General features: G+C 30.9%; 1 protein-coding gene across 2 annotated transcripts in view; it reads left to right on the top strand.

The window, feature by feature from the left end:
- LOC106689181 (transcription factor hamlet) overlaps positions 1-7290 on the top strand; it is a 217656-nt gene that overhangs the window by 154572 nt on the left and 55794 nt on the right. The gene's annotated exons all lie outside the window — the stretch shown is intronic.

Raw genomic sequence — 7290 nt, 5'->3', positions numbered from 1 at the left:
ATATAATATCTAAGAATTACTTCAATCGATGTATATATAGGAAAGTGGGCAAAGTAGTACATGCCATATAGAAGTCGACGTGGTTCGTACTCTAACATATTTGTTGTACGTAATTCAATAAAGAATAAAGAGTCTAAGGCAGGGTGGCATTGTATAATAGAAAATGATTTTCAGTTTATAAATAGTTACACAATATTCCGGTCAATTTTGATGATATAATTAAGTAGATACAATGTACGCCGTTTTCTAAAGATGTGAACAATGAACTCCTTACTCACCCCTAATACCGAAATCTTTCCCCTTTACTCCCATCCAAATCTGACCCTTCGACATATTCATAATCCATATTTCCTCTGCGGACACGTCGAACTCCAGCTAATCATTAGCGCAGTCCAGTTTGAAGGGTCCCTTTCCCACGTCACTCTCCCTCTGCCGTGTCCTTGCCGGGGACACCGATTTTTTTTCCCCATTCATCGCCTTTTTTAAAGTTGAGAACATCCCCTGTCGTGGGAAGGAATGACCGCTGCTTATTAGCTGAGGATGTTTTGTCCTCATAATACGTTCGTAGTCTGACATGGCAATTATTATAACTAGTTATAATATGCCTTAGAGCCGTTAACCATTTTTTATGTATTATGTAAAATTTTGACATTATATTATATATGCTGAGTAACTGTCAAAACTTAACATACAAACTCGTACAGTTTTCTAGGTTCTAACAAGAACTAAGGCTTATCACAAGAGTATATACTAGTTATTATAAATAATTATTAAAAATTATAAAACCATATTGAGAAAGATAAAGTTTTGAAGATAAATATAAATACATATATAGTTTTTTTTTTATTAATATAGTTCCTAAAATGCTATATTAGTTGAGAATGGTCTAAAATATCTATGTCTATGATAATCACGTCAATTAAAAATTAAAAAAGTAAAATTAGGTATTCATAAATTGCACAACTTTATAAATACAAAAAATAATAAGATACAGAATAAATTATAAACTTAATAAAAATTATCTAAATTATATTATATATATATATATACTACTGCAGACCCACATATTGCATAAATAGTTACATTACGTTTAAGTTACGTTACCTTTATAAAAAAACCAGATGATAATTTAATGTAGATAAACTAATCTAATACTTACCACAATACAATAATTATAATAAAAAAAAGTTAAAAAATTGACTGGCCACTGAAAGGTATAATGAACTCATTATGCAAAGGAAGCAAAATTATATTAACATAAAATTAAAATATTCATATTAGTCAAGGAGAGTCTACCTTTTACAAGAATTTAAGGATGTTGTCTGCATAAAGATTGACTATGTTACGTTTGTCATAAAAGGTGACTTTACTAAGCATGATAAATACATTATTATTTTCTATGAAATGGGTTACTTAATATTTACTTAAAAAGCCTCGTTTAAGTTTTTTCATGTTATAAGTAGATTATTTAATGTGAAGGGCTCTTATACAGATCATTAAACTGCAAATATTCTCAAAGATTATAGTATTTTTTTCTCAATTTTTGACCTTTTAGAGCCTTTTTCGAAGAAGAGTTAATAATTTTATCGGGTTTGATGCGAATACAGAGCTGAAAGGAAGTAGTGGAGCTGCAAAGAGACGTTGCTTTGACAGGATATCAGCTACATGTCGATCGCCCCGTGCCTGCATATGAGCGCGTATTCTCCGACACAACTCAATCAAAACTCCACCAGCCCTGGAAATATTCTCTTTTAAATACTACACTCCCACTCTCGAAGTAATATCTCGTTTCTGTCCATTCTTTAGAAAATAGTTCACGGCGAATAATTTTGTTGAAATTATGCCTTTAACTCCCGTTATTTTCATATGATCATTTCATACTTGGACTTATAGAAATGCAAGAAATTGTATGTATTTTATTTATTTTTAATCTTAACAAATTTCATAACTCCACTGATTTATTGTGGAGTTCGATAATTATTGAAATCTATAAGAAAAATCCAAAGCAAATAAATTAGGCCATTTAAAGCATAATATAATATTTATTATTTAAAATAAGATACATACGTTACAAGATAAACTTTGTAATTTTTAATAATAACTAGCTGACCCGGTTATGCTTTGCTATATTTCAGGACGTATTTAAATTTAATGGACACGACTGGAAGATTAATATAAATTATTGTATGTATTAAAAAATAATCATTTATGCATACTTTATGATTATGACTTTTTAACATAAATTAAACCAGTAGTCACCGGAATAAAAAAAAAAAAAAACCTCCAAATAAATCAAATTGAAAAATATTTAATTTCTCTGAAAAATGGTATTTAGAGACATGAGACGAAACTTTCTATAATTTTCTGTTAATAAATTATAGCTTAATAAGATCAAATATACTATTTTCTTATTATTCGGAAAGAGATGGATAGATTGGTATATAATAACCGTGAAAAAAAAACGTATACTTTTTGAGCTAAGCACCAAAAACGTGGATTTCAGTATCTTTGAAGCTTCTCCTGGCGACAGAGAACATTTTAAAAAAAACGGCACGTAAATCAGTCCAGTAATTCAAAACTTTATTATGGACAAAGATTTGACCATTCCCTTCCAAGGATATATAATATAGAAGATATATAATTATAAATTTATTCGGCTATTGGCTTATTACAACTGTAAAGGTATTGCTTTATATCACATTAAGAAGTCTATTTTTTACCAATTGATCCTTAATAAACTTTTTTTATTGGTCTGTTTTTGCTTTATCTAGATGCATAGAAGATTAACTTTCAGACCAATTGCCTAATGTTAATAGTTTCGCTCATCACTGAGGTACTGATACAACCAAAATTAAAATACATAAAAATAAAAAAAGAGAGACAAGAAACTTCGAAATGTACTTGTTCAATGTATTTTTTTTTTTTAAGATAAACTAATTTCCTTGCAAATCAATGAATAGCTGATATAGATACATTAGTTTTTAAAAACAGACAAAATGAAATATTTGTTTTAATATTAAAAATTTATAATAGAGTTCCCCACGACACCTGAACATAAAGGAGGATATATATTTTTGTATAGAAGACTGTCACCCCACAAACAGAATATGACGAAATAGTGACGATAATCCTTGAGCATCGGATGACCTGGAAGCCGATTTTGACAGTTAAAGATTCCTTCTTTCACACCCGAACCCCAAGAGATCCTTCCCCTTTGGCCCCGAATCCACTAGAAGGGGTGGATAGAGCACAGTGAAAAAAAATAGAACAGAAGACAAAAAAATAGTAGAAAAGAAAAAAAAAATACGCAGTAGCGAAAGTGCGACTGACAAAAAAAGGATCCCCTAGTGCCAGCGGACACTGAGATAGAAGAGAACAATCCAAATTAAGTTGTTGATGTGGGGACTTAGCTGGTATTATCGGGGTGGGACTGCAAGCCGACACCAACCAATAACACCTCTCTTACACTTCACCCCACACCAACTGACAACTATTGCTTTTATTTGTTCTGTTAACATCTTATCTCTAACAAGCTGGATTCTTGCCCTTGTAATATTTCATAGTTGCATTTGAGGCAATCATTTTCCGAAATAAGTAGTTCCATTTGGAAATTTTACTATAAAACTAAAGTAAATTATTTCAAGCTAACACAATAAAAGGTTCAGTAACATTCAAAAGTGTGGTTAATTTCATTATGCTCATTGAATAGAACATGACAAAGAACCCTAAATAATTATACAAAAATATGATTAATATAACATATTGAAATTTAGAGAAGATTAATACAATGGTCTGCAGAAATAATTTGTGGCTTTTCCAAAATTTTATAAACTGCATCTCAAAAATTATTGAATCTACAGAGGCCAGTTAGCCTTTAAAATTTGGAAAATTTAACCTAGTTTATAAATGTTTAAAACAGTTTTGGTCCAAAATAATCTTGGTTTATAAAAATAATGTAATACAGTAATATTTATACCTATTACTATACCTTATTACCTATTAACAAAATAGAATTATTATTTATATTAAATCATTGGAACAGCAGATAAATAAAAATTACTTAAAGGGACTTTTTTTTTTTAATTTATAGATAATAATTTAAACGATATGTGGATAAGGCTAATAAATTGTCTAAATAAATTGAAATATTCGATCTGATCTGGGTAGTAACAAGCAAGTCACAACGATTCCCAAGAGTATCATTCGTATACCGTTGCAATAGCACAATGCGGCCCTAAATTTCTCACAAAGTTAGATCGCTGACAACTTCAGTGAAGTTAGTTTTCGATCTCATTGAGATGCAGATATCGAAGGTCGTTCTGTATCTTCCGTTTGTTAGTATTGTAGGCGACTAATGCATAATTCATTGGATAGTGAAGAAGACACAACGAGAAACTATCGACGTGGAAGAAATACGATACTTTAGCGATTCACCCTCCATGGAGAACAGTCGCGGAGTATTTAGTGGGTCACGCCTCCTTCTAGTCAAATTCAGATCGGTCTACCTGCTGCGGTCCTAAGGAGGGAGGTGCTGTGGCTAGGGTGAACTGGGATACCACATTTCATCATAGGATAAATAATTATTTTTGAATTAATACTTATAATTTAAACATTTAAGTAACCTCAATTTAAATATTCTTACATCACCGAAAAAAAAATAATAATCTTCCTAATATCCAGGCCAAGGTTTTTGTGATTACCTGCTATTTCAGGTATGATTAGTAAACAGGTTTCAAGTGAAATTGAAAAAAAAAAAAGAATTCTATTTAAAAACATAATATAAACATTATTAGAAATAGAAGAAGGTTTATTCCATAAATATTAATATGTACATCTATAAAAAATACTACACTGCTTCGGTGCACACCCTTATACAATTAATTTTTAAATCGACTATATATGTTGACTGTACTATGTTTTATATTTTGGTTAAATATAAATGAAAGGAATAAATCCAAACCCGTTTTTAAATTAAATAAAATACAGATCGTTATTGATAATTTTTACAGTATTATACTCATACGTTTTATACCTACGGATCATTGCTTTTGTATAATTTTGTTTTTCAGTTTTTAAAAGTGCAAAGTATAAAATTTCACAACAATTTTAAAAGTTACTATCTTCTTACCGGAGATATGAGGATCATTTCTTGAAATTAACCCTTTTCTAGACTTTTTAGAAACCTGATGAGATCAATTATAACCTTAATGTTTTCCAATTATTCGCAGTTTTAAGTGAATTATATTCTCATATTTTCCAACTTAACTGATTTTCAAATTATGATAGATAATAACTCGTTATATTGATCAGTAACGACTCCCTGCTTACTGGATCAACAGACATGCGACAGATATTAGCGAATTCTCCGCAAAATCGGCGACCATTTTGGTAATGAGATGGCTGCAGAGGGTGCAATAACAATGAGTACACTATGAATACAAAGCCCTCGCCTACACGTACCAATTGGCACCAGGACCAGTTCTCACATGAGATAATCCTCCAGTCCAATTTGGTTCCAAGGATTGCCTGGACTCAGGAGCAGAGCCGCTGCGGGGAGTACCTAATCCCGACCAGCTGTTCCTGTCCGTGAAAGTGAGACTGCCTGCTCGTCAAGGCAAATAGTGTCATCTCCCTTCATTCATTCATATTGGAAATATTAATATCAATGTGTTTTACTTTACTAATAGCTATAGGTGTAAAATAGAAACTTTATAGCTTCATAAATAAAGTCATAAAAGATTTTTACTGGGAGATACATTGGTTATCTAGTTAAGATAAGCAGAGAATAAACCCTCATTGAGAATTCTCAAGCCATTTGCATACAGATCATAAGTATCACTATCAACCTCAAGGTTTTACTTCATTGTACTCCTTAGTACGTAAATATTCGAATCGTTCAACTGCTTGACAACGTTGTATAGAGAAATAGGCAAAATAACTTATTCATTAAAATTGTAAGCCATTCTAATATACTTCAAATTTGTAAGAAATAATTCCATTGAAGGTAATTCGATTTGATTATGAATTATTATTATTTATTTTTTTTCACAAGTAATAAAGAGGGTAAAATAAAATTATTGATTTGTGAAATGTTATTATGGGAATGAATTAAAAGACTGCCAAATAAATCTTTGTATTTTATTTATTTTTAATTAATGTGATTTTATTTAAATTCATATTCATAATTTTTGCACATCACATAAAACATAAAAAATATAAATACAAAATACAGCTGGAATGACCATATACCTTCTAGGTGACATCTTCTCCACTCTAATCAAAATCGTATAGGTCTTTACTGTTATTATTTATGCATACCAACGACAGTACGAAGTTGATCCCATAATAATTAGAAAAAAAATTATCATGATAAAACCCAATTTTCCCGAATGAATGAATCATTTATTCCAAATCAAGATACAAAATTTTAATTAAGAGTTCTACTTGTTTAAGAAGTAACAGGTTTATTTTTTATATAGCATAATAACTGCTATAATAATTACCCATAATAAATGCTTTTCATAAAATAGCATAACATATACGGCTAATTATATATACAAATTCCGTTAGAATGTACCGACTAGGTCATAATGCCCGCGTTGGGATCTTTAAAAACCGACTGGTCTCGTCTCGAGCAACGTAGCATTAGATCATGACATTTAACGTAAAATTTAACTTCAACAATCTATTTGGTACAAAATCGGTTTTGAGACTTATTTAATTATCTGAAATATAAATATTCACTAGTACATTATATCAATATAAATCTATTTTAAACTTTGTATCTAAATAAAGAAATGAATAAAACTAATATAACTATAAAAATGCTAACTATCGTCTTTTCAGCTCATATGTAGGGATTAATTAGACTAATATATTTTTTTATTGGGTCAACTAGATAATGATGAAATAAGGGAAAAAATGTTTGGCCGTGAAACGGAAACATCTCAGTTTGGGCGATAAGTTGCGAGAAGGGAGTTCAGAAGGATCAACAAACAGGACAGCTGCATCGGATGTCACTCATTCGCTGACACCTATCTCCTGGCACATCTACCTGAGCTCTTTGAATATTCACATCCTTTGTCAAGGATACCCCAAATCCAATTCCGCCACTGTGTGAGAATCCTTGGAGCGAACTGGCCAGGGGTAGCTGCAATCTGAGCTGGAATAGACACCAGGTTGTCGGGGGTGGGTGACATTTATTGGTCACATTGCGACCATTCCTTACACCATAGACATTTTTAAACGTAGTATTTGAAATTTAAGAAAAAAATACGTACAATATATAAA

This window comes from Halyomorpha halys, unplaced genomic scaffold (genome assembly GCF_000696795.3).
Source record: "Halyomorpha halys isolate HHAL.00 unplaced genomic scaffold, Hhal_1.1 Scaffold1291.1, whole genome shotgun sequence".
NCBI lineage: Eukaryota > Metazoa > Arthropoda > Insecta > Hemiptera > Pentatomidae > Halyomorpha > Halyomorpha halys.
Note: the sequence above shows the minus strand (reverse complement) of the source record. Positions and strands in the feature narration are given on the sequence as shown.